The 27,783-nt window shown below is 35.8% G+C and overlaps 1 pseudogene; it reads right to left on the reverse strand.

The window, feature by feature from the left end:
* Window positions 1-8,175: 8,175 nt before the first annotated feature.
* LOC126956030 (farnesyl pyrophosphate synthase-like) lies at window positions 8,176-9,237 on the reverse strand (annotated as a pseudogene).
* Between the last annotated feature and the right edge of the window lie 18,546 nt (window positions 9,238-27,783).

A 27,783-nucleotide genomic window follows, 5' to 3' on the forward strand; every position in this document is an offset into this window, starting at 1 on the left:
GTGCATTCAATATCATATTTGTGTATTTTTTCATTGCTAAAAATGCAATAAATTCAAATTGATATGTAAGAAGTATTTTAAAATGATGTTTGTATAATAAATTCTAACTTTCTCATTGTTAATAGCTTAATATTAATTACCTTTATTATATAGACTAAAAAATAAAATAGAACACTGGACTACTCAAAAGTCATTACATGCTTATCAAAAAACGTGTGAGTGCTGTCATATGATTAATCCCACACACATAACATTGTCATGCTTAAGTGAACCTTCCCATCTTAAGTAAATGATTTCCTTCAATAAAACAATAAAAACATCTAATTTTAACGTGTTTAATTTTTTCAGTTTGCTCAATTTCAATCAAAATCCAATTGATTTTATTTGTTTTCACATAAGTACCCATGTTTATTAATTTTCTAGTGACTCTTTTTAACACATTTACCAAGTTTATTCCAGTTCAACCTATTATCAGCAAAGCACAAGAGTGATCTTTTCAATGAAGTAAGTCATGTCCCTTCATTTGCCTGCTTTAAGCACTTCAAACATTTCCTACTGACTTTAATGTATCATGCTTTTGGTACAAAGTTATTCACCATGTCTTCAGATACTTTTCACATTGCTGTTTTCTTAGATGGCTCCTCTCTTCCTTCTAGACTCTGCTATCTTACCTTTCTCCTGCCTAACAAATGTAGTTATTTTCTATTCTGTCACTTTCTATTCCACAATCCTAAATTGTTATTCACAGCATTTTACAAAATTTACAAATGTACTGATGTCTAGTTTGCATATTTGATGTGTATCATGCACAGTATTATGAATGCAGGTATTGAATTGTTTTGTTCATACATATATGTATGTATGTATACAACCTAGCATAGCACCAGACACATCGACATAAGCAAATTATTTTTGAGCTCTTTGGAAAAGTAAAGGCTGGAGATTATACTTTTAGAGCCATTGCTGTGATACCTAAAATATTGGGATCAGATGAGCTAGTTTAAAAGATGGTATAACATGAAGTAAATACAGAGAGCTGAGACTCACTGTGACCTTATTCTTTGATTAGGGTAGGTAAGAGTTAATAAGGCTAAAATTGCATGTATATTTTCTCAAAAATAGTTCATTCTATTTTTATCCTCATAAGTAAATATATAGAAACTGTTATTTGGGAAAACTGAAACATCTACAAAGAATTTGTTGACCATCTTTCAAATGATTGTTTAATTAACTAATGGCCATTATTTTTATTACAATATTTATTTAGTATACCACCTGATGCAATAATGCAGTATTTGCTAACTATGTGAGTTAGAATAAAGTTCAGTTACTAAGTAACCGATTAAGAGACCTTAATAATATAGCACTTTTTTGTGCTATAGCACTAATGGCAAAGTCACTAGTCACCCTCTTTTTACCTTTCTGCTTCACTGTCCTCAAGGTCTTCTATGATTTAGGTTGGATACCAGGACTCCAGGGTTACTAAAAGAAAAGGGGGAGAAAAGAAAGTAAAAATAGTCATGTTCCAGATAAAGTTTTAAGGAGCTTTACTTGAATCCTTACCCAGTAACATTTTACATCTCATTGTTGACTCCTGACTACAACAAATACTGAAAAATGTAATTCTTTAGCTAGGAGTTTGCCACATAAATAAATAAATAAAACAGAAACTCAGGTTCTAGTAAAAAGATGGGTAGAAGGGTAAACTAGACATATGACAGAAAAATAACAGTATCATGTGTGTAACACCTAATGATTTTGAATGATGTCACTTTATAAGTACTTATATATAAAACTCCATACCTCTGTCAAATAGAAATATTTTCTCGATGGCGAGAGCTAAAAATATGCTGCTTATTAAACAAAATCCAGTAACTATTTTATTTTAAGATTTTGTTACCATTAATTTAGTATTATTTTCAAGTTAGATATGAATTATAATTGCATTTATAATCTTATATTTGTCGATTATTATATATTTAAAACTGTTTTTTTTCCCAACGTATTAAATTTATTTTACTCTTACTTTGACCTCATGGGCTTCTGTCTAATGGTGGTGGGGAAGAAATTTACACTTCAAATAATTTCATCATTTAGCAATTTTTAAGAATCCAACAGTTAAAGCTGTTTTAGAAGATCACTGTAATAGGCTCAGGAAAGTGCGTGCATAGAGTAGTTTATCTGGCATACTGTGTACCAAGTAGTACATTTATTTAACTTCTCAACAGTTCATTGGCATTTTGGTGAAAAGAGGTAAGGGAGGCTATTTAATTAACCTCAAATATTTCATTGGCATAAGAAACTGGATCATCTGCCAGAATCATTAGCAATTTATAAGCTGAGTTCAGCAGCAAATGGTCATAAATTCAATCACATGTAACCTTTCCAGTAAATGACACCAGTCAATTGAAATTTATTATGGGGGAAATCACAGACTTTGACATTCACACTAAATACCTAGAGCATTAAGATTCCACTTGCCAGAACCCTATATATCACTTTGTAGATTATGTTCAGAATTTTAAAATGCAGAAATGATGAATAAGAACTGAGCAGTTCCTTTGAGCATTATCAAGAAATATGAGAGGTTCAATATTTGATAATACTTCATTTTCTTCAATAGGACAAACTTATACTGTGGAACCTAGAATGGTAACTGTGATTACTGAACGGTAAGTGTCATAAAACATTGGTGAGTACATTTTGGTATAGTGTAGAGTCTGGTGAGGGAGCTTGTTTGGCAAGTTTCCATTAGGTACTCATGATGAATAACCTGAAACAGCAATCAAATTTCATTTTCTGCATCTTTAGTGGTAATGTGAGGTTATACTTAAATAGAGTAGAGTGTAATTGATTTTAGAAACTTGATTAAATTATCAATAGCCTGGTATAAATATAGCCTGAATGATTTTAAATTAAGAATACGTTTGTTTTATAGTCTTGGGAATGTTGGAAAAGTGAAGGAGAATAACCGGAGGATTACATCTATAAGATATTAAGAACATTCAGTATCAGTTATTTGATGCACACACTAATATGATCATTCTGATTTGTTAAATTCAATACACTGCCAAACTGCTTCATCAAGTTTAACTTTTCCAGTAAATGACAGAAGCTAATCATTATTTACTAGGTGAGAACAAAGTGCTTTGACAATCACGATTTAAGTGTGTTTTCCAAACGTGAGATTTCACTTAGTAGATAGGGCAATCAGTTTTTGTGACACGGTTAGTGAATAAACACTAACAGAATTTTAGGATGACTTTCATGTGCATCATATGGCAAAAATTTAAAGTTGTTTTGGAAGTAAATCTTGCATCATTACATAACATCTGACATTCCAGTGAAATAGCACAAAAATTGTATATAAATATTGGTCATTATAGAATTTATTCAAACTGATGTTTTAGAGGAATGGTTCAGAGTAAAATTTCATTAGTAATAAAACCACAGACAGCCTTATAGCTAAGTTAGATGCATATTTTCAATTAAAAAGACATAATTAATATACAGAAAAATCATTTTAGCTATGAGTTGTATATCTGTACCCATTTTACTTTTTCTTGCTGAAGTTAAAACATGTTTTCAATAGAATAAATATTTGGAAATTTACTTTTTTACTGAAAGGAATTTTGACAGGATATTTTTATTTAAATATATTTCATCTTTAAAATATGAAAAAGTAACACTGTCATAAAAACAGCATGAACACATATTTTGGAAATTGAGATTATATGCTGACTTTGTTCCACACGAGAAGAGAATAATTCAGTGATTGGTTCCCAGGGTTAACCCAAAGCAATTTATACCATGAAACATGTTACACACCCAAGCGCCCAAACTTAGTGACATAAAACGATGTTCTTTTTATTTTCTTATAATTTTTTTGGTCAGTCAAATTTTGTGTGTGTGTGTCTTGTCCAACACATTTGATCTATACTGGGCTCTTTTATGCATCTATAGACTCAGTTGGCAGTTTGACTGGCAGATCTAGTTTAAGGTGATATTCTATAATTGCCATATTCATATCTGACACATGTCACCACTGGCTATCAGTTGGGTTCATCACTTCTTCTCCATAATGGCACTTCATCTTGCAAAATGCTAGTTTATACTCATTTATATGGATATAAAGTTCAAAGTCCAACAAGAGAGTAAACCCCAGTATGCAAATACTTTGCAAGTGTCTGTCTGCGTTATCTTTGATAAAGTTCCGTTGGCCAAGCGAGTTACATTGAAGAGCGTAACAAGCAGGTAGGGAAAGATTTTGTTTTTTAAAGATGTTCTCTACCTAACAATTCATTCTTTATTATTTGCCTTTAAGATACATAGACACTAAAGAAAAACATTGACAATCTTCTATTTTTTTCTTAATACATAAAAAAGAAAAACAATATACTGAAAATTCAATTTTTGATCACTTTTTCAGAGTTAAATATTTAGCAATCAAACAATTTATTAGAAGCTTGTCTCAGGTAAAAATAGGATATTTAGTGTAAATATGATTTTCTTTACAGTCCTTGATACATCTTTTCAGCATTTTCAACTTAAATATATATGTAAACATAGGGGGTAGGGACCACAACCAACTGCAGAGAATCTTCATTTAATCATAAGATTGATTGAGTTAAATAATTTTAAAAAAATCGAATTTTGTGAGCAACACATAATATATAGTCAGGATTAGTATAAAACTATCTGCATGAAAAAAAGTTTAGAAGAACCTCTATTCATCCACCAGTATCTTCTCTTTGTCCACAAACCAGGGTTTATGCAATCCTGGAAATTAAATGGCGTACCCTTGCCTGAGTGCTACTATGCCTGAGTGCTACTATTCCTGAGCACTACTAGGCCATGGATTTGGCCTAGGTCCTGCCGCTCGCGGCACAGAAAGCCAATCAATGAAACAAAGAGTACTGGCAAGGAAGAAGGCTTTAATTGGGTGCTGAAGTCAAGGAGAAAGGGAGATAAAATCTCAAATCTGTTGCTTCATTAGACTAAAATTAGGGGTTTGTACAGCAGGAGAAAAATCTAAGTATGTGTGAGAAAACAGGAATTAGGGAAGGATAAGGAAGAGGAGTTGATCGACAGGCACAGGTGATCAGTTAGGCAATCATGAGGGGTGAGGGGTCCAGCATCTCATTGACCAGATGTGGCGATCTGGTGAGTTTCAGTTCCTTGATACTGTCTGGGAAGCCTGATAGTTGGTTCCTGGGAAAGCAACTTGGATAAGACAAATGTAAGTCTCTCAAGTTTTAAGTATGTGAAGGTCAATTTTTTGTTTATTCAAAATAAACCATAAACATGAGTTCTATGCAGCAATGGGGCTGGCTTCACTATCTTTGAGGTCATAAAGTAACCTTTTATTTGCCTTCTCCTCAACTTTACCTCTTGTTTTGACAATTGTTTAAGAAATGCAAACCTCAGGAAAAATAAGGAAAAAAGGAAGTAGATGAGTGAGAATGAAAAAGCATTCCACATTGCCAGAGAAGAAAGAAAACTCAGCCTGCAATAAATTTATTTATATAAATAAATTTTCATTTATCTAGATGACAATTTTTGTCCAGATTTCTTATTGGTACAGAACATCTTCTAGAGATGTCCTTTATAAAACTTTGACTTAAACAATTAAATAGTCATAACAGCTATTGGGCTAAAAAATGTTGCTTGGCCATCACCCAAATAAAAATAGGGGCAATGAATTCTTTCTTATAGTAAACACCAGGGCTGGGCAGTTACCAACTCATTTGAGATTGAGTCAACTGTCAACAACTTGGCTTATGATGAAGAAATCATCACAAACTAATCCATCAAGTACACTATACAAATGTCTTCCAGATGAATCTCTCTAACACGCAACTATGACAGCTTGATGGCCTTTAGTGGTGTTTAATTGCCAAGCTCCTAAAACTGATTTCCAATGTTCTCCATGATCTGGCTACGTCCATCCTCTCTAGCCTGAGATTTTACTAAGCCATCCATCAAACTTCACTTTCCAAGAATGCCTGTTGATGATTCTTGCCTCTCTGTGTTTCTTGCCTCTATTCTTTTGTTCATATTTCTCTCCATCTTGAAATTACCTGGTGCCTTCCTACATTCTCTCTCTCTCTTTTTACTTCCTTAAATTCAAATTTAATTTTATTGAATTCAATTCACTTCACACAACTCAGTATGTCACTTCTTTACCAGGGGAGTGTCCTTGAACTCTGTGGTCTGGGTTAGGAATGTCTTCTCTTGACTGTCATAATAACTTTTATCTGTCGCTATTCTAGATTGTTCTTACTACAGTGTTTTATAATTGTCTGTTATGCAGTATTTCCAACATATCCCTCCCTATCTCTGCCTCCACTGGAATGGAAACTTTCTAATGTTAAGACTCTCAGTCAATGTATCTTTATATCTCCAGAAATGCTATGATGAATGCATAGGAAACAATGTATAAACCTTAAGCAAATGAGTAGAGAAGAGCTATGACTAAGAGTAAAAGAAGATGGACAAGCTGGAGAGTGTGTAAATAGCCAAAGTATGTGGAAAGCAATTTGAAAATATGTATTATGAATATTTAAATATTTATACTTTTTGAGTCAGTAATTCTACTTCCAAGATTCTAAGTAGTCAAGAAATATGAATAGATTCTATACAAATATGTATATAAAACCTATAACATAGCTATTTTAAAATGCAAACCACTTTTGATAACCCAAATGTCCACTAACAGAAAAACTCTAACTCAATCCTGGTATGTACATGTGATGAAGCATGGAAATTACATTTTTAAAAGAATATTTAAGGATATGAGAAAATGCTCTTAACACAATAGCAAATCCATTTATGCATTTTTAATTCCTTTATTATATTTCCAAAAGTGTGGCCTATATAATGTTGATGTATTATCTTTATTACTCTGAATATTAACTTCATCAGCGTAAGTTTGAACATTGTTCTCTTTTCATTGATTTTTTTCTATTATACGGTGATCCATGTCAATCTTTAAAATCAGGCATTTCTTTAACTCAGGAAAGCTTATGTCTGTTTTATCTTTGATTATGACTTTTCTTACATTTGTTCTAATATTATTTTTAGAAATATGAACTTACATTGGATTTTTCTCTTATATAAATATCCATTATCTTATTTGGATATTTTCTGCTTATTGGCTATTTTTCTCTGACTTACGGATTCAATTAACACATTAGAATTGAAATCAAGATTCAGATTTTGTTACAAAGTCACTTCTGTATATTGTTATTTCTGTTAAAAACCACATGTACAATTGCATTTTAGTTTCCTTTTATATTTTTTACTTCATTCAGCTTTCTTATCCCCTTCCACATTTATGGATACTTTTCCATTTCAGTCATTATAATATAATTTTGTTCATGTGTTTAATAGAGCCCATATTTTATTGAATTTTACTGAAAAAAAAAAGTGCTTTCCAAAATTTGTCTTGTATTTTATAAATAGAGTTTTCCAATAAATCTGGAATAGACTTTTTCTATTGCTTACTGTAATGAAGCTTTTAACAAGTCTTATTTTCTCCCAGTCTTGGACAAAAATAGATAATATGCTGCACACATACAAATAAAATGTTATTGCATCTTTCTTGCTGACATCTCACTGTCTACCTGGTTGAGCAAAATCTTGACAAAATTTTCTTCCTCTTAGATTTTAAATTATAGGTTTAGTTGACTTTCAAACCATAAGTACAATTTTTAGTATTAGTAGCTGTTGTTTAGCTAGTGTTACCCCTATTGGATTGAGAAAAAATGTTCTTCTTTTACAGGTTGCTGTGCCTCCTATACAGGTAATTTAATCTCAGATTATTATAAGCTGTTTATAATGCTTCTCACTCAGCAACATTAACTCTCAGAGTATCCTGATCCTATATCCTTTCTTACAAACCCATTCATATTGCATACTTTACATCATGGAATATACTGTACTATAACTAGTACATTTTGACCCCAAATATATGTGTCAGTAATATAAAAGTAAGAGTGCAATGGCCATGGCCACTTTATATACCATGTGTTGTGAATTGTAGGGATGGATTCTCAATCTCTGTCCTTCTACAGATGCACATTTGCTTATCCCCTAAAACTATGGTATGCATGCCCCTTTTTTTTCCACAATAATTTATTTATTGAGTGCCTCCTCTTGCCTCCCTTGCAGTCTCTAGGTCACTTTTTTCCGCTTGTAGATTTTGTGCACAAGCCCCAGAAAGATGCTGGGGACAGGGTCGCTGCATACTGTTCAGTGAGTCCTATAATGTGACTGTAAGTGTCTTCCTCATATTGCAAGAAAACGGCTGGCAGATCCAGCTCCTCATATAGTGCCTTCGCCCGGGCCATCTTCTCGGCTTCCTTCTGCCTGAATTTTCCTTCAGGATCTGGTATTGTTCCGGAATGGCCTGTTGCAGACACTGAACCACCAGCCAACCGCATTTTTGGTACTAGATGTCACTGTCAACTTCACCCGTCACACTGGGGTCCCCAAAGAGGTCAAGGTAATCATCCTGAACCTGAAAGAACTCTTCCATCCCCAGCAGGATCTTCTTGGCATTGCTGTGCTCCTTCTTGCCATCAATTCCTGCCATGTACATGGCTGCAGCTACAGGAAGGTAGAAGGAGTAGAAAGCTGTCTTGTACTTGACAATAGATTTGTGTCTCTTTTCAGTGAATCTGCCAAGATCCACATTGCCCTGGGGAGCTGGGATGAGGTCCAGGGTCTCCCTAATCTCAGTCTGATAGGAACTCTACAGGAAGAGCTCTGTCAGGTTCAGGTAATAGGGCTGCTCCTGGCAATAGATCTTCAGCAGGTGGTAGATACATGCTTCCAGAAGGATAGCATCATTGACGGCATCTAAATCCATGCCCAGCTTCTGACAGCAGATCTGTCCCCGGCAGGTGAAGGATGAATCCATGATGTCATCTACCACCAGGAAGAAAGCTTGCAGCAGTTCCACACACCAGCCCACAGTCAGGGCCCGTTGGACACTATCAGCATCCTGTTTCCTTGGCTCCATCAGTTCCCCCAAATGCTACTAGCACCGTCAAACCTGGGGGATACTTGCCTCCAATGCATTGCACTCCAGGACCTCCTTGAGCTGGGCAATAGCATCTTCCGTCTCTGGGTGTCCCATCTTTCCTCAGTCAGCACCCTAACAATCTGGGAGAAGTACCGAACAAAATCCTGCTTTTCTTGGGCATAAATATCTGATTTCTGGTGTCCTTTCATTCTGAGGGAAGAGCAAAGGGCTCTGTTCCTGGATGCGGGTCTGCAAGACCCTTTAAAAGATTTCCAGGATGTTTCATAGTACAGAATCCTGTACAATGAAGTTGTTAATGGGACATGAGAAGACCTGTGATGTGGGAGGGTTGGCGGTGGGAGATGAGGGTCAGCATTTATAAAGAATCGCTATGGACCCTATGCATTGTCATGGTGGTTGAAGAATACAAGAACATAATTAACTTTTAATGGGAATGCTTTCCCAATGCTGAATCATGCGACTGTAACTTTCCTAAATTTATACCTTGTAGTTAAACATTTCTGTATTTACATAACTATTTTCTTAAATAGATTATGGAGACTTAACCAGGCAACCTAATTTTTCAAATATTCAAAATAGAAGTCAGAATATTTCTTTAAATAATTATCATTCCTAAATGTATTTTTACAATATTAGAAACTTTGATCAATTAAAATGTAGTATGTATTAAAGCAGTGAAGGAAAAATGCCCCTCGTAGTCACCTCTAAAGCTTTCTACATATAATTAACTGTGTAACTCGGTGTCCAAAAGCAAAGTATATTAGCCAGAATATTGAGCATTTCATGATTGAAATTCTGAACAATGCCTAGATAGAGCAGAAAATAGTGACTATAAACTCAGTCCTTGCTCTGAATGCCCTTGTTTTAAAGATTTAAGTCCCTAAAATGATACAAATTTCATTTTGGATATTTAATTTCTTTTTTCTTAAGTAATAAAATATACATAAGTAATGTGGCAGAGGTGATGATGAATGACTTAAAATAGATAACTCTCTGGAGAATAAGGATGGTTTATAATATTAATGTTATGAGCAGTGAAGACAGAAAAAAGGTGAGAAACTTAGTCTTGTGACTTCCTATGATATTTATTGATATAAATGCCATAGCTGTTCTTGGAGCTTCAAAATGATTTTGATGATTGGTTGCCAATCATAGATTAAGAACTATATTTCATACTGACCGTTACTCAGTTGAGCTGTATACACAACTTTTAAATTTAGATTCCTTTGCTGCAGCCAGTAACAGAATATCTAGGCTTAAAGTATAGATATATCTTGTTTTATCCCAAATGACAAGGTACTTTTCTCCCTTTAGTGGCTGTAACCTCAGTGCCTAGAACAATCCACAACAATTATGAAAAGTAATTGTTGAATAAATCAGCAAAATTTAGGAACAATGTTTTTATGTATCGCATCTTTCATTTATTAGAATGCCCAAACATGCAGTAACCACCTCAATTGTTATATACGATTGTTGCACATCATGCTATTTTCTTTGTAAATCCTATTTTTAAATGGTACTTCTTGAAGTTCTTTATTGACTTACTACTTCTCTTTTTCTAAAGTTAGATATCCTCCCATATTTTTCTACTTTATAGGGACAGAGCATTAGTTACTCACCAACTAATTGATAATTCAATCACTTTGAAAATTTCATTTCATAAGCATTAGCAAGAATCATGGCTGCAGATTATGGTTATAAAATCTGTGGCCAAAAGTTATGCTAAATGGTATTGCATGTTTAAGAAATAACATGAAGGTGGTCTTTGCCCAGGGCAGATAGCAGCACCCAAGCATCTGCCATTCACCAGCCACCACTGCTGGAATAGTTCCTTAGGGTAGATGTATGCACAAACAACAGTAGCAGATAAACGAAAACTGAATAATATGCACACACACCTACACATACATGTATGGAAAACAGGAGTGGGAAAGTAGAGTATAAACTTTTCAGTTTTTAGTCAAGAAGTCAAATTTTTGGTGAATCATAATAATATTAAAACATAAAATTGCATGCGTTAATACTGCTGTGTATATTTTTGAATGGTGTTTTAGATCTGTGTCTCACAAAACTCTGTATGATAGTTATCTCAATCTTCAGATAAGGAAATTAAGAAATAGAGAGGAAAAGTGATTTTTTTAAGATTACAAGGCTAGAGAGAAGAAGATTCAGGACAGGAAACCAGGTATTCAGTTTTTCATGAGCTTTTATCCACTGATGCTTCTGTTTGCCAAAAGTGTCAGACACATATGTATGAATTTAAAAATGCATTTTATTTCAGAGTTTAATATAAGTAATTTTGAAATACATGTAATAGTTAAATGTGATTCTTGTTTATTCCACAATTATAAGAAATGGGAATACATAATGAACTGATTCACTTTTTTTTTAAGCTGATGTGCAAAATATAAGTATTAGAATGAATCACTCACAAGAAGTTTCTTTCTTCTTTTCTGAGACAGGGTCTCACTCTGTCATTCAGGCTGGAATGCAGTGGTGTGATCATAGCTCACTCAGCCTCAAACTCCTGGGCTGAAGCAATTCTCCCACCTTAGCCTCCCAAGTAACTGGGACCACAGATATGTGCCACCATGCCTGGCTGATTAAAAAATATAATTAGAGATGGGGTCTTGCTATGTTGCCCAGGCTGATATCAAATTCCTGGCCTCAAGCAGCCTCCCAAAGTGCTGGGTTTGCAGGCATGCACAAACACACCCACCCTGGAGGCTTCTTAAAGAAAGATTATTCATTTTTTTCTGTAGTCCAGAATGACAGTTGCATTCCAATTTTAGGTAATCTGTGTCAAGTTAATTTAGGTTATTTAAAATTTCTCTGATTGAGAAGTAATTTGTACTAGAAGCTTTTAAAGTAGACTGCAAAGAACACTATTCCTCAAAATAAAGGAACAGTTTATATTATTTGTTCATTTTCTTTCTTACTGGCATGAATATTTGAAATCAATTTGTAACAAGCAACAAGCAATATGTCTGAGTTTTCTTTATTTGCTGCTTCCTATCTAGACACTTCATAGCCCCATGCAAAGAAAACATACATTCAGTTAAACCACATATAGCATGCATCAATAAATCCAAGCTGAAATTATCTTAGAGATGAGACCATATGATATCTTCACAGAAAATATAAAATAAATTATTGTTTCAATCTCGGGTTTGAAATACAAGGACTGACTGCCAGACTTTTTTGGAATTTCATTTATTTTTATTTTATAAATTTATTATTATTATACTTTAACTTCCAGGGTACATGGGCACAACGTGCAGGTTTGTTACATATGTATACATATGCCATGTTGGTATGCTGCACCCATTAACTCGTCATTTACATTAGGTATATCTCCTAATGCTATCCCTCCCTTCCCCCAACCCCACAACAGGCCCCGGTGTGTGATGTTCCCCTTCCTGTGTCCAAGTGTTCTCATTGTTCAATTCCCACCTATGAGTGAGAACATGCGGTGTTTTGTTTCCTGTCCTTGTGATAATTAGCTGAGAATGATGGTTTCCAGCTTTATCCCTATCCCTACAAAGGACATGAACTCATCGTTTTTTATGGCTGCATAGTATTCCATGGTGTATATGTGCCACATTTTCTTAATCCAGTCTATCATTGATGGACATTTGGGTTGGTTCCAAGTCTTTGCTATTGTGAATAGTGCTGCAATAAACATACGTGTGCATGTGTCTTTATAGCAGGATGATTTATAATCCTTCGGGTATATCCCCAGTAATGGGATGGCTGGGTCAAATGGTATTTCTAGTTCTAGATCCTTGAGGAATCGCCACACTCTTTTCCACAATGGTTGAACTGGTTTACAGTCCCACCAACAGTGTAAAAGTGTTCCTATTTCTCCACATCCTCTCCAGCACCTGTTGTTTCCTGACTTTTTAATAATCACCATTCTAACTGGTGTGAGATGGTATCTCATTTTGGTATTGATTTGCATTTCTCTGATGGCAAGTGATGATGGGCATTTTTTTGTGTGTCTCTTGGCTGCATAAATGTCTTCTTTTGAGAAGTGTCTGTTCATATCCTTTGCCCACTTTTTGGTGGGGTTGTTTTTTTCTTGTAAATTTGTTTGAGTTCCTTGTAGATTCTGGATATTAGCCCTGTGTCAGATGAGTAGATTGCAAAAAATTTCTCCCAGCCTGTTCGCTCTGATGGTAGTTTCTTTTGCTGTGCAGAAGCTCTATAGTGTAATTAGATGCCATTTGTCAATTTTGGCTTTTGTTACCATTGCTTTTGGTGTTTTAGACATGAAGTCCTTGACCATGCCTATATCCTAAATGGTATTGCCTAGGTTTCCTTCTAGGGTTTTTATGGTATTAGGTCTAACATTTAAGTCTTTAATCCATCTTGAATTAATTTTTGTATAAAGTGTAAGAAAGGGATCCAGTTTCAGCTTTTTACATGTGGCTGGCCAGTTTTCCCAGCACCATTTATAAAATAGGGAATCTTTTCCCCATTTCGTGATTTTGTCAGGTTTGTCAAAGATCAGATGGTTGTAGATGTGTGGTATTATTTCTGAGGACTTTGTTCTGTTCCATTGGTCTATATCTCTGTTTTGGTACCAGTATCATGCTATTTTGGTTACTATAGCCTTGTAGTATAGTTTGAAGTCAGGTAGCGTGATGCCTCCAACTTTATTCTTTTGGCTTAGCATTGACTTGGCAATGCAGGCTCTTTTTTGGTTCCATATCAATTCCAAAGCAGTTTTTATCCAATTCTGTGAAGAAAGTAATTGGTAGCTTGATGGGAATGGCATTGAATCTATAAATTACCTTGGGCAGTATGGCCATTTTCACCATATTGATTCTTTCTATCCATGAGCATGGAATGTTCTTCCATTTGTTTGTGTCCTCTTTTACTTCGTTGAGCAGTGGTTTGCAGTTCTCCTTGAAGAGGTCCTTCACATCCGTTGTAAGTTGGATTCCTAAGTATTTTATTCTCTTTGAAGCAATTGTGAATGGGAGTTCACTCATGATTTGGCTCTCTGTTTGTCTGTTATTGGCTTAGAGGAACGCTTGTGATTTTTGCACATTGATTTTGTATCCTGAGACTTTGCTGAAGTTGCTTATCAGCTTAAGGAGATTTTGGGCTGAGATAATGGGGTTTTCTAAATATACAATCATTTCATCTGCAAACAGGGACAATTTGACTTCATCTTTTCCTAACCGAATACCCTTTATTTCTTTCTCCTGCCTGATTGCCCTGGCCAGAACTTCCAACACTATGTTGAATAGGAGTGGTGAGAGAGGGCATCCCTCTCTTGTGCCAGTTTTCAAAGGGAATGCTTCCAGTTTTTGCCCATTCAGTATGATATTGGTTGTGGATTTGTCATAAATAGCTCTTATTATTTTGAGATATATCCCACCAATACCTAATTTCTTGGGAGTTTTTGGCATGAAGGGGTATTGAATTTTGTCAAAGGCCTTTTCTGCATCTACTGAGATAACCATGTGGTTTTTGTCTTTGGTTCTGTTTATATGCTGGATTACATTTATTGATTTGCATATGTGGAACCAGTCTTGCATCCCATGGATGAAGCCCACTCGATCATGGTGGATAAGGTTTTTGATGTGCTGCTGGATTCGGTTTGCCAATATTTTATTGAGGATTTTTGTATTGATGTTCATCAGGGATATTGGTCTAAAATTCTCTTTTTTGTTGTTGTGTCTCTGCCAGGCTTTGGTATCAGGATGATGTTGGCCTCATAAAATGAGTTAGGGAGGATTCCCTCTTTTTCTATTGATTGGAATAGTTTCAGAAGGAACGGTACCAGCTCCTCCTTGTACCTCTGGTAGAATTTGGCTGTGAATCCGTCTGGTCCTGGACTTTTTTTGGTTGGTAGGCTATTAATAATTACCTCAATTCAGAGCCTGTTATTGGTCTATTCAGGGATTCAACTTCTTCCTGGTTTAGTCTTGGGAGGGTGTATGTGTCCAGGAATTTATCCATTTCTTCTAGATTTTCTAGTTTATTTGTGTAGAGGTGTTTATGGTATTCTCTGATGGTAGTTTGTATTTCTATGGGATTGGTGGTGATATCTAGTTTATCATTTTTTTATCTTATTTCTTTTTCTTCTTTATTAGTCTTGCTAGCAGTCTATCAGTTTTCTTGATCTTTTCAAAAAACCAGCTCCTGGATTCATTGATTTTTTGAAGGGTTTTTATGTCTCTCTCTCCTTCATTTCTGCTTTCATCTTAGTTATTTCTTGCCTTCTGCTAGCTTTTGTATGTGTTTGCTCTTGTTGCTCTAGTTCTTTTAATTGTGATGTTAAGGTGTCAATTTTAGATCTTACAGACAAGCAAATGCTGAGAGATTTTGTCACCACCATGCCTGCCCTACAAGAGCTCCTGAAGGAAGCACTAAACCTGGAAAGGAATAACCAGTACCAGCCACTGCAAAAACATGCCAAATTGTAAAGACCATTGATGCTAGGAAGAAACTGCATCAAGTAACGAGGAAAATAACCAGCTAACATCATAATGACAGGATCAAATTCACACATAACAATATTAACCTTAAATATAAATGGGCTAAATGCTCCTATTAAAAGACATGGACTGGCAAGTTGGATAAAGAGTCAAGACCCAGCCGGGCGCGGTGGCTCACGCCTGTAATCCCAGCACTTTGGGAGGCCGAGGCGGGCGGATCACAAGGTCAGGAGATCGAGACCACGGTGAAACCCCGTCTCTACTAAAAATACAAAAAATTAGCCAGGCGCGGTTGTGGGCGCCTGTAGTCCCAGCTACTCGGGAGGCTGAGGCAGGAGAATGGCGTGAACCCGGGAGGCAGAGCTTGCAGTGAGCTGAGATCGCGCCACTGCACTCCAGCCTGGGCGACAGAGCGAGACTCCGTCTCAAAAAAAAAAAAAAAAAAAAGAGTCAAGACCCATCAGCGTGCTGTATTCAGGAGACCCATCTCATGTGCAGAGACACACATAGGCTCAAAATAAAGGGATGGAGGAAGATCTACCAAGCAAATGGAAAACAAAAAAAGGCAGGAGTTGCAATCCTAGTCTCTGATAAAACAGACTTTAAACCAACAAAAATTAAAAGAGACAAAGAAAGCCATTACATAATGGTAAAAGGATCAATTCAACAAGAAGAGCTAACTATCCTAAATATATATGCACCCAGTACAGGAGCATGCAGATTCATGAAGCAAGTCCTTAGAGACATACAAAGAGACTTAGACTCCCACACAATAATAATGGGAGATTTTAACACCCCACTGTCAACATTAAACAGATCAACGAGACAAAGTTAACAAGAATATCTAGGAATTGAACTCAGCTCTGCACCAAGTGGACCTAATAGACATCTACAGAACTGTCCACCTCAAATCAACAGAACATACATTCTTCTCAGCACCGCATCACACTTATTCCAAAATTGACCACATAGTTGGAAGTAAAGCACTCCTCAGCAAATGTAAAATAACAGAAATTATAACAAACTATCTCTCAGACCACAGTGCAATCAAACTAGAACTCAGGATTAAGAAACTCACTCAAAACTGCTCAACTACATGGAAACTGAAGAACCTGCTCCTGAATGACTACTGGGTACATAATGAAATGAAGGCAGAAATAAAGATGTTCTTTGAAACCAAAGAGAACAAAGACATAACCTCCCAGAATCTCTGGAACACATTTAAAGCAGTGTGTAGAGGGGAAATTTCTAGCACCAGAATGCTTAAAACTTACAGGTATTGTTCCAAAATGTTACTTTGTTTAGCTATATAATATATAGATTAGCCAGCAGTAGGCACATAAGTACAGTATGGGCACTGTATGCGCATTACTGAGAAAATGTTTTCCTGTGCATTTTCACCCTGCAGTGTTATGGAGTAATTAACATTATTCTTTCTTAATATAAAGGTAGAATCCAGAAAGTTTCTTCCTATTTCTAGCACTGATTTAATTTGCTGATTTAATTTGGAGAGCATAAGGACAATGAGTTCATGGTGAAAAATGTTTATGAGTGTGTATGAATGTGTGTGTGTGTGTGTGTGTGTGTGTGTGTGTGTGTTGGTAGAAAAATACTGGGGAAAAGTACTGGATTAAAAATTTCTTGACTGTTGCGGAGGTCACTGTATTGCCAGGTCCCTGGATGTGGTGTGAAGACTGTTCTCTACAAAACTCTAGGAGGCCCGATTTTCATCAGGTTCACAGCCGGCGTGGCCCTATGCTGTATACCTGTATTAGGTAGCCATGTTTATTGCCCAAAATATCTCTGAGCCATAGGCAGTAACCTGGCTTTCTTTTCTGTAAAAATTATGTTAATGAAATTTGACTACCTTATTTAGAAGTTTGTGTTAAATCAAGTTTAATCTAAAGTTGCTTTGTTACATATTTTAAGTTCAGCCTAAAAGTTTCTCTATACATAGTGAACTATAACCTAAATGGAGGTGTAAACAGACTGTAACCTATTCTTGTACCAGTCACCAAGTTTTGGCCAATCAAAGGGGAACAACTGTTCAAACCGTGTTCAAATAAGGCAAACATTAAGCTATAAACAATCTGGCTGTTTTTCTAAATCATGCCTTTTTTTAAAAAAATTATTTTTGTGAGACAAGACCTCACTCTGTCACCGAAGCTGGAGTGCAGTGGTGCAATCTCAGCTCACTGAAACCTCCGCCTCAGCCTCCAGAGTAGGTGAGATTATAGACAAGCACCACCATGTCTGGCTAATTCTTGTATTTTTAGTAGAGACAGGGGTATCACCATATTGGCCAGGCTGGTCTTCAACTCCTGACCTCAGGTGATCCACCCGCCTTGGCCCACCAGAGTGCTGGGATTAAAGGTGTGAGCCACCACACCTACCCACGTCCATTTTCTGTAGGCCGCTTTCCTTTTTCTGTCTATAAATCTTCCACCACGTGCCTGCGCTGGAGTCTCTGAGCCTACACTGACACAGGAGGCTGCCCAATTCATGAATTTTTCTTTGCTTAATTAAACTCTGTAAAATTAATTTGCCTAAAGTTTTTATTTTAACAATATAAAGATGGAATTAAATTTAAAATAGACCAAAATGTTTTGCAACAAACCTTAAGTGAATGTCAACCTTTCACTGAGATCAACAACACAAAGGTGAGGTAAGACTTTTAGCATGAAGAAATGAACCAAGAAAACCCGGCAATAAAAACAATAAACCACTGTCAAAAACAAAATAAAACAATAGAGCACCTAAAAAAGCAGGGAGGGGAAGAGAAAAGAAAAAATAAATAGGTAATGATATGTATGGCAAATATTGTATTATAAGCATATAATCTGGCCTATGCTAATGCAGGCCCATCTGAGAATGACTTCACAGCAGGAAGGAAACCTAAGTAAGATAGAAAAGATACACTTAAATATGAAGGTAAATGTCCCAAAGAAAATAAATACAATTTTATGAGGTCATAGAATATAGGAATCTGTCTTAATCTGAGTGTCTAGAAAGTTCTGGATAGCCATTGAGCTGAGATTTGTCTGGTGAGTAGGGATTAACTGGGCAAAGAGGGATGATGACATTGGAGGTCATTTCAGAGAGAGGTAATCCACATTCAGAGCTGTGATGGGAAGAAACATGGCCTGTCTGAGGAAGTGGAGAGAGACCCATATGACGGATGCTCAGAGAACCAGTTATTGAAAGAAGCCAGAACAATGGGCAGAACTACATGTGAACAAGTGGTTCTAATGAAATTGTTTGTTCTGTAACTTAAAAGCAATAGGGCAATCATAAAGAGTTTTAAATTGGGTAAGGTTTGACAATTGGGTGGTTTTGGGATGGGGTTTTTTTTAAATGGTAAGTTCCTCGTTTTGAAAAGATGACTATGAATACAGTAGAGAGACCTGCTCTGGCAAGGAAGGTATTTGGGGAAGGCAAAGGTGGCTGCTCCCTTGATTGCAATTTGTACAGGGATTACTAATTCTACATTAGTACTGTTAGAAGTCAAGAGATACTAAGATGGTAATAAAGAAAAGATTTGGCATTGGATCGCTATGCAAGAGTTGATAGGAAGACAAGATTTCTGGCTTGTGCATCTAGAAGTTTAGTGATGCCATTCCCTAGGAATGAAACACAGGAAAATGACCAGGTTTGAGATAAGAAAGGATGAGATGGATATTAGGAGAACAGTTTGGGACTTGCTGAAAGTAAGGCTCTTTTTAAAATATCCAAATGGAAATGTCTATATGAGTATGAACTCAAAAAAAGATTTTGAAAACTACAAAAATTTTCCAGTTATTGGTATGTAGAGGGTAGTGAATCACCGGTTTGAATGCAATTACCTATAGAGAGGAAGAGCAGAAAGGAGAAATTAGTCTGAAACTAAGTCCCATAGAACCCTAGCTTTTAATGGCTAGCTAATGGGTGGGGAAGGGTGAACCAATGGTGCCTGAGGGATAGCCAGACAGCTTGAAAACTAGAAGCCAAGTGAAGTGAGAGTCTCAATAGGGAGGGTGTGGTGAATAGTGTCACACAGGCTCAGGAGCCCTTTATGATGAGGATTGAGACATATTCCTTGGCCTCTCACCCAGTTCAAAAGGTTTCCTCCGACTGGTGGAGGAAGATTGTATCAGTTAAAATATGGCATGCCACCTGGAACTGGACAATACAGAGTTAAAGAGATATATGGATTATTGGTTTCCTTAGAAAAATCGTAAGGGATAATGTGTCTGGGCCAGGCGCGGTGGATCATGCCTGTAATCCCAGCACTTTGGGAGGCCGAGGCAGGCAGATCACGAGGTCAGAGATCGAGACTATCCTGGCTAACATGGTGAAACCCCGTTTCTACTAAAAAACACAAAAAATTAGCCGGGAGTGGTGGCGGGCACCTGTAGTCCCAGCTACCCGGGAGGCTGAGGTGGGAGAATGGCATGAACCCGGGAGGAGAAGCTTGCAGTGAGCCGAGATCGTGCCACTGCACTCCAGCCTGGACGACAGAGCGAGACTCCATCTCAAAAAACAACGACAACAACAACAAAAAAAACACACAAAAAAATAGTGTCTGACGTTTTACCATTTTCGGGAGTTCACTTAAGAAAACTTAGTAGCTACAGTAGGCACACAAATTCATATGTCTGGCATTACACCAAGCATTTACATTTTCATTAGGATGTAAAATCATTAGGAGAGGTATTAACTTATTATTAATAAAAATGGTTGATTAGTAATCAGAAGCATTTTCATGAAAATGACAACAGATGCATATTCAATTTCAAGACAGACAAAATATGCCAAAGCAAATCAGTTTGGGTGAATTGTTCCCTCATCAATTCCTGTTTTAAGGCAGACTTATATATTTATTGTCTCAGAAACAGAATAAAATGATAAAATTTAAAGGTAAACTGTAAGAGAAATAGGAAAGTAAGTGGGTAGATTATAGGTTTTTCCTAGTAAAAACCTTCTCTTTTATAAGTTAAATGAAGACTGGAATTGTTTCTGGGATACAAGGACTTAGCATCTCTGCATCAGTATTTGTGAATGATAAAATATCCTGTTATTATAAGAGCAAATAGGAAACAATCTTGTATATACTATATCAGTATCATCTTTATATGATTAATTTATCACATGAAAAATATACCCCATTCATTCTAGTAAATATAGGAATTTTAATAAGAGAGCATATTGTAATAATGTAGAAAATAAAATGATACCCAATTTCAGAAACTTGCTTACATATCTTTGATGGGTATTGAGATCAGAATGTAAAATAACTATGCCAGAAGTTTTTTCTTGTTTATGAACTAAAGTTGTTTGGATAACCAAGTAAAAATGTGTCACTGAATTACATACTATGTTTATACAAGACACACAGATGTAATAAAATATATCACAACACATGAGGCAAGAAACTTAAAGATGCATGATATTATTGCTTTTCCCATAGTCAAAGAGAGAAGCACATAAAATATTAAATTTTTCACAAGGGGGTTCTCCATGAGCTCTCCCCTGTTCCTAACCTGACTTCTTATTTTCAGATCTTATCTCCTTTCCAGTTTGATATTTTCTTCTAATATTCAAACTTTCACTCACCTTTTGGAAAAAACTCTCCCATCCCAACTCTGTATCACACGTTCTCCTCCTGGAATATACTCCTGAAATCTGGAACAGCTGGAGAATAACAGCAGGTTTTAACAGTACCAATAACAATCTCCTGTGGCATCTTAAGTCCCACAAAATATTCTAGGGCAGCATTCTATTGCTGTCTCCCCTAGCATGATTTCAGACATTTTCACCCTCACACTCTCCCGATTTCCCTGATTGGACTCTTTGAATCTTTCCGTCTACTATGGGTTCACACACACATTTACACGTGCACATGCACACACACACATCAGTTGCTTAAACTGAATTTGTTGAGTTTTTCCATCTCTCTTCTACAAAGACCATACTTTCTCAATGAAAAACATTAACTTTCAGAAGTAGTCCAATCCAAAGCCATATAAGGTGATAAAGAAATTGTTTTCTGACTATCATATACTTCAAAGAATCTAAGCAATAGATAAAGTGATTCACATTTGTATATAAGTAAGTCCAGATTCTTCAATCCTGGCTCTTAAATGAGGCACTTCAGAGTACATATTGCTGAGACATAGGGGCTACTACCCGGGCTACAAATGCGATTATTTCTAATAATACTGTATACAAGGTTCTGATTCTTAATCAGGGGCCCACTTCACATTCAGGCTGTGAAGAGAGGGGAGGTTCTGTTGCAGTTATACATGTCTTCACACATAAGTGAACATGAGCCTTCACATTCTCCAACATTTTGAAATGTTTTTCTAGGCTCTATAGGGCAAATTATATTTGATAGAATTCCCTTTCTGTCACCACATAATTTGTTGATACTTTACACATCTCCAGGGTTGATTCATTCTTTATTTAGTCATTAATCGATTGTCTCAAATTGTTATTTTGTTCACTTAAAGTTTGGCTACTATTCATAGGTTGTTTATTTATAAATGAGTGAATTGGAGTAGAGTATCTTCAAGCTCTCTTTTTATTTTCTTTCTATATGATTTGTGCAGATTGATTTATACACTCACCTACTTCAGTTCTCATTACACAGGTTTGGGATCTGCATTTTTAAATATCCTTCTTTTATCTCCTAACAGTACTAATGCTCCCCATTCCATTCCAGCAAACCGAGCCCTATGAATTCTCAAGTATTTTTTCTCTATTCAGAGAATTTCAATTCTCACTGGAAGAAGACAGTTGAATAGCTGATAACAGCAGCAAGGGTATATTTCCAGTGCTTTCTAATCATTTCCTGTAAAACAAAAATGAGAAATTGTCATGTTCTGATAGTGTTCAGTGATTTTGAAACAATTTTGCTTAGGCAGATACAAGGCTGACTGCATAAAAATCACCAAAGATGATTTTTAAAATACAACTTCTCAGCATCTCAGTAGGTCTGGAGTGTGGTCCAAGAATCTATATTTTTTAAAGCTCTTCCAAGCAATTCTGATACAAAGCCAAATTTGAGAACCTCTGCTATGCTCTGTTTGCTTCAGTTTGCCATCTAGCAGATTGCACTGTTCTAAACTGCTTCATAATTTAATATACGTATATGCACATGAATTCCAAAGTTTGTCACTCACTATCGATGTAATCTTGGCCAAGCAATTTAACATCTGAGTGCTTTAGTTTCCTCACTAATAGATATTTTTAAGCATAAAATGAATTATATGCATCCAAAATGCTTACAGTAATGCCTGAGATAGAAAGATGTTAGTATTTTCATTTTTATTATTAATCATTTATTTTTTAGTCATCAAACATTTACAAAGAATTTATAAAATTCCAGGCATAGCTTTTCACACCTGGGGAATAGTAAACAAAGATTATTCCCCTTTGCTGCTATCCCTACAAGTGTAGTAAGAAAAACAGATTTATAAGTAAATAATTAAAATTGATGTGTTTGTATCAAAGACCTAAACATAAGAGCTAAAACTATAAAACATTTTGAAGAAAAATAGGGGAAAAGTCATGACATTGGAGTTAGTATTTTTTTAAAATATAATACTAAAAGCATGGCTAACAAAAGAAAAAGTAGATAATTGGACTACTTCAAAAACTTTTGTGCATCAAAAGAGACTATTAATATAGATAAAAAGCGCCTATGGAATGGGAGTACATTTTGCAAAGCATTTATTTGATAAGGGATTAAATCCAAAATATAAAAAGAACTCCTAAAATTCAACAATAATGACAATTACATAAACCTGATTAAAATATAGGTAAAAGACTTGATTAGGCATTTCTCACAAGGTATGCAGATAACCTATAAGCACATGAAAATATGCCTAACATACTAATCATTAGAGAAATGCAAACCAAAATCAGATATCAGAATGAGATACTATGTCACACCCATTAGACTGGCTATTATTTTAAAAAACCCAAAAAACAGAAAACAACAAATGTTGACTAGGATGCAGAGAAAATGCTTTCTTGATGTCCAGAGTCATTTTAATCTGCATATTTCTGGTTCATAATTAATTGTCAAAATTATGATATGTAATTTTAAAGGACTACTATCAAGGGAAGAATCTTATGTTAGAAATTTGTATATTTTCAATAACTTCCAAAATGCCCATGACTGATCATAGTACAATAGCTTTCAAGTTAAGTCTACACAGTGTTGACTGTGTTAGCTTCCACTAACAGAATTTGTCCTGCCTACTGCCAAGTGGCATCTGGACCCCAATATATGACCAAATGGGTCTCTAGAGCTACAATTATAGAAAAAAAAGGTCTGCAGACATAAAAATTAGGGTGAGACTGGATGGGAAAAGAGTTACAAACTTGGTTTTAGTTTACTCTGAACAGGTGATTTTGGCTGTAAAACTTACTAAAAGGGAGAAATGTAAAAACAATGAGATAACATTGTATACCCATAAGAATGGCTATTATCAAAAAAGGAAAAGAGGCCGGGCGCAGTGGCTCACGCCTGTAATCCCAGCACTTTGGAAGGCCGAGACGGGCGGACCATGAGGTCAGGAGATCAAGACCATCCTGGCTAACCCGGTGAAACCCCGTCTCTACTAAAAAATACAAAAAACTAGCCGGGCGCGGTGGCGGGCGCCTGTAGTCCCAGCTACTCGGGAGGCTGAGGCAGGAGAATGGCATAAACCCGGGAGGTGGAGCTTGCAGTGAGCTGAGATTCGGCCACTGCACTCCAGCCTGGGTGACAGAGTGAGACTCCGTCTAAAAAAAAGAAATTAAAAAAAAAAAAAAAAAAAGGAAAAGAATAGTGGGAAATAACAGATGGTAGTAAGTGTGATAATTTATTTTACGTGTCAAATTGGCCAGGTCATAGTACACAACCACTTGGTTGTTTTTGTGAAGGTATTTTTTAGATGCTCAAAGGCTATATCAGCAGACTTTGAATAAAGCAGAGTATCTTCCACAATATGAGTTGGCCTCACTCAATCAGATGAAAACTACAATAGAAAAAGGCTGAACTCTCCAGAGGAAGAGGAAATTCTGTCTTTGAAGTGAAACTACAGCATTAACTCTTCCCCGGCTCTTCATCCTTTCAGCCTACTATCTTGCAGATTTTGAACTTGCTAACTTCCACTATTGTATGAAACAATTTCTTAAAATCTCTCTTTCTCTCTCTCTCTCTCTCTATATATATTTATTTATTTATTAATATACACATGTATGTATACGTGTGTATGTATATATTTGTGTGTATATTCTTTTTTAAAAAATAATTGAGTTTTGTGTGTGTTGAATATCTGTGTGTATATATAAATACATATATATAGGTGTATATATACAAATACATATATACATGTATATATACACACATACTTTCTGTCAGTTCTGACACACATACATTCTATCAGTTCTGTTTCTCTGGAGAATCCTGCCTAATACCATGAGAACACAAAGAAATTAGAATCCTTGTGCATTGCTTGTGGGATGCAAACTGGGAAGCCACTGTAGAAAACGATAAAGCAATTCCTCATAAAATTAAACATAAAATTACCATATTAATCATATATCCACCAATTCAATTTCTGGTTATATACCAAAAAGAAGTGGTAGCAGGGACTCAAACAGATATTTATATAACTATGCTTATAGCAGCATTATTACTGTAACCAAAAAGTAGAAGCAATCAAGATGTTCACCAACAGAAGAATGGACAAACAAAATGTGGTATATACGTACACTAAAATATTATCTAACCTTAAATAAAGAGGAAATTCTGACATACACTATAACATAGATGAAACTTGGAGACATTATTCTAAGTGAAATAAGAAAACTCTGAAAGAAAAAAAATAAACACTGCATGATTCCACTTATATAAAGTACTTAGCAGAGTCAAATTCATAGAAGTAAAAAGTACGGTGATAATTGCCAGGAGATAGGGGAGGGAAGTAACAGGATTGTAGGGTCAAATGGTATTTCTGGTTCTAGATCCTTGAGGAATCGCCACACTGCCTTCCACAATGGTTGAACTAATTTACACTCCCAACACTGTAAAAGCATTCCTATGTCTTCACATCCTCTCCAGCATCTGTTGTTTCCTGACTTTTTAATGATTGCCATTCTAACTGGTGTGAGATGGTATCTCTTGTAAACTTTTTGAAGTTCTTTGAAGATTCTGGATATTAGCCCTTTGTCAGGTGGACAGATTGCAAAAATTTTCTCCCTTTCTGTAGGTTGCCTGTTTACTCTGATGATAGTTTCTTTTGCTGTGCAGAAGTTCGTTGGTTTAATTAGATCCAATTTATCAATTTTGGCTTTTATTGTACCATTGCTTTTGGTGTTTTAGTCATGAAGTCTTTGCCCATGCCTGTGTCCTGAATGGTACTGTCTAGGTTTTCTTCTAAGGTTTTTATGGTTTTAGATCTTACTTTTAAGTCTTTAATCAATCTTGAGTTAATTTTTGTATAAAGCATAAGGAAGGGGTCCAGTTTCAGTTTTCTGCATATAGCTAGCCAGTTTTCCCAACACCATTTATTCAATAGGGAATCATACCCCACTGCTTGTTTTTGTCAGGTTTCTCAAAGATCAGATGGTTGCAGATGTGTGGCATTATTTCTGAGGCTCTTTTTGGTTCCATTGGTCTTTGTATCTGTTTTGGTACCAGTACCACGCTGTTTTGGTTACTGTGGCCTTATAGTGTAGTTTGAAATCAGGTAGTATGATGCCTCCAGCTTTATTCTTTTTGCTTAGGATTGTCTTGGCTATATGGGCTCTTTTTTTTGGTTCCATATGAAATTTAAAATAGTTTCATATTCCTGTATATTTATTTTAGTGGTTTTAAAAAATTATGATACTGTACATTGTCTCAAACCACGTTTTAAAAGTAAGCAAAGTAAAAGCAATAAATGAATGAATGAACGGATGAACAACAACAATGAAAAAGGAGGCGATTGGAGGTATGAGAACTGGGTTGGTTGGTTTTGCATTTTAAAGGTCTACTAGTTGTTTAATATCTCTAGGAATTCACTAACCCTTGGAGAGACTTCCCTATAGGGTTGGCAAGGCCCCAGATATTAAAGCATCAGAATACAGAAAATAAAATATATGATTAAGATAGTCATATATCATGGAAACAAATTAAAACAAAAATTTCAGTAACAAGATAGTTAAGAGTGTCACATCTAGCACTGTAAAAAGAGAAGCTCTTTTAGATTAGAGATGACATTACCAAGTTCTTTCTGCCAGGTAATGAGGTCAAACTGAAATTGCAATTAATTTAGTTGGGACTTGAAATTTAAGAAGGAGAGAGAGCAAATATAAACTGTCCTATAAGTAAAGCTAGTTTTGAAGACAAAAAGAATGCTAGGGTAGGATCTAGAGGGGGAAGTTTCTCTTTTTTTTCAGAAGAAAGATTTGGATATCCTTAGACTAAATCAAAAGTCATCATAAAGGGAGAACTGTGAGATAGAGGACAGTGTGTATAATAATCTCTGGAGCGAAGTGCTGAGTGAAGAGGATCTGAATCGCAGGTGGAGAGATTAGATTTGGGTAAAAGAAACAATCGTTTCCTTGGGTGCAGATGTACTTGAGCATACGCCTATGTGAATGTAGATGAGATCATTAACTTCTGACAGCCTCTACTATATTTGTGCAGTAGATGAAAGGGAATATAATGACAATTTAAAAGTTGAGGGGAATACGAATTTCTTAAAGTGGCAGGGGAAAAAAGTGTTGGTACTTGTCCAAATAACATTGAAAAATACAAATTTGTAGTCACCCCAGTGTTCATGATTCTGCCTTTTTTTTTTTTTTTTTTTTTTTTTTTTGGCAATTCACAGCAGTTGATGTAAACTATTCTGAGGGTGAATTGCTAACTACATTTATAGTTTGCTATTTCATGAATGTGGAATTATGGACATGTATGTTAGGAAAGGAAAGCCAGCTAGGGCAGAGATAATGATAAATCTAGGTGGAAAGAGGTCAAAACACAAACTACTTCGAAAGGTAAGAGACATAGGAAGATTAATGAAGTATAAAAGCTAGCAAAAATGCTCAAAACAAAATATTGAAGTTTAGACACCCCAAGGCAATCAATTCCAACTTGTATAAAAGTAACTCCGTCTTTGCAGTTACACAGGCCAACCCTTGAAGTCACCCTTGTCTTCTCTATTTCTAACATAGATCCATCCAATCTCTCAGTAATCTTTCAAATACATTTAGATCCCAACTACTCAGCACCATCTCTTCTGGATTAATTATACTTTCTGCTTCCAC

Source organism: Macaca thibetana, chromosome 1 (assembly GCF_024542745.1).
Source record: "Macaca thibetana thibetana isolate TM-01 chromosome 1, ASM2454274v1, whole genome shotgun sequence".
Classification (NCBI taxonomy): domain Eukaryota; kingdom Metazoa; phylum Chordata; class Mammalia; order Primates; family Cercopithecidae; genus Macaca; species Macaca thibetana.